This window comes from Hippocampus comes, unplaced genomic scaffold (assembly GCF_001891065.2).
Source record: "Hippocampus comes isolate QL1 unplaced genomic scaffold, H_comes_QL1_v1.1 scaffold30, whole genome shotgun sequence".
In the NCBI taxonomy this organism is placed as follows: domain Eukaryota; kingdom Metazoa; phylum Chordata; class Actinopteri; order Syngnathiformes; family Syngnathidae; genus Hippocampus; species Hippocampus comes.
In genome coordinates this window covers 82,696-84,431 of record NW_017805705.1, presented here as the reverse complement: position 1 = coordinate 84,431, position 1,736 = coordinate 82,696, and positions in this window count along the sequence as shown.

The following is a 1,736-nucleotide window of genomic DNA, read 5'->3' as shown; positions in this document are numbered from 1 at the left end:
TATATATATATATATATATATATATACATATATAGTATGAGGGCATGTGCTTTTTTTAACGGCATTTGAATAATTCATATCCAAGTACATACTCATGCCTGTGAGGTGAGCGCCAAGAATTTTTCATGCCCGTTGGCTCATCCCATCATTTGGGAGGAAATACTGATGCCAATAAATTACCATGTGCAAATATTAGCTCCTTTTCACGCAGCCACATAAAGAGGGAGAAATTGTAGTACTAATTTAGTTGTAAAGTTTGTTGCATATTTGTATATCTCCAAAAGCTCTCTATAAAACCGCTTTATTAGTATCGGCGGGGGGGGGGGGGGGGCCGGTTTTTTGGGGGGGCATGCTGGGTGACTGGTTAGCACGTTTACCTTATAGTGCAGTTGTCCATGGGTTCGATTCCAGGCTTCGGCCGTCTTGTGTGGAGGCTGCATGTACTCCCCGCGCCTGTGTAGGTTTTCTCCGGGTCCTTCGGTTTCCTCCCACATTCCTAAGGCATACATTATGTAGATTAATTGAACACTCTTTTGTTGTCCATAGATGTGAATGGCTCTTTGTCTATGTGTGCCCTGCGATTGGCTGGTAACCAGTTCAGCGTGTACCCCGCCTAATCTCCGAAGACGGGCTCCAGCATGCCCGCAACCCTCGTAAGGATATGCAGCTCAGGTAGATAGAGGGACGGATAGTATCAGGGGCACTGAAGCATAAGGGAAGTTTGTTTCACCGCCCCCCCTGCCCCCCAGTCACTTTTTCCACTTTCACTCCATTCACCCAACATTTTTCTTCAAATAGTGTAAAAAGTTTTTTTGCTGTGGGCCACGAAAAATGTACGGCGGGATACAAATGGCCCCTGGGCCGTAGTATGGATACCCCCATTTTAGCTGACGGCAAGAAATTTTCAGAGATTTGCTGACAGTTTTGCAATTTTTTTAGAAAAACCAAATTTGCGGTTAAAATGTACAACTTTGGGGGCGTCGCGCAAACGATCGAATTCGCCCCATGCATGTCTAAGCACTGTTTTGCAGAGCAGCTCCTTCAACGGCGCTGGCTGCGCAGTGCGGTTGTGCAACTCAAATAAACTCCAACACACACAATATCAAGTTCTGGCTGCAGCTGAGGAGTGGAAAAGTCCGGGAATGGTTTTCCCAGCTGTGAGGTCGCGGCAAAGCGAAGCCGAGCCAGGAGGTGCTACTCTGGTAATAATGGGGTTGCGGCTTGTAGAGCGACATCAAATAGCATTGGCGCAAACTGGGAATCTAACGTGTGAGACAGACAGCGACGGTGAAAGCCGAGGCGCTCTAATTGCCGACCAAGATGACAAGCCCGAACCCAAGATGCCAGCGCTTTAATGAGGGTGGTCCCAATGGAAAAAAAATAGCGCCCTCCACCCATCTTCTTCTTCTGTGGTAGTCTATGAATACACACAACCACACATTATGGCTTCCTGCTGGATGATGGTTTCATTCTTGGACGGTCGTGGATGTAAATGCAGATGCGCGCCCCACACGGCTGTCTTTTTGCTGAAAAAGCCTTTGGATTTTTCCCCAACCGTGCCCGTTAATCCCTCTCCATGATCGCTACCAGATTTGCGCTCAAAATGCTGCTCGCTCATTCCCAGTGACTGCTTCACAATGCTAATGATGCACGCAAACATTCCTCTTGGTTCATAACCGCATTCTAGCATTCCATGATTGGCTCCCACATGGGGGGAAAAAACTGAGCTTTGTTTT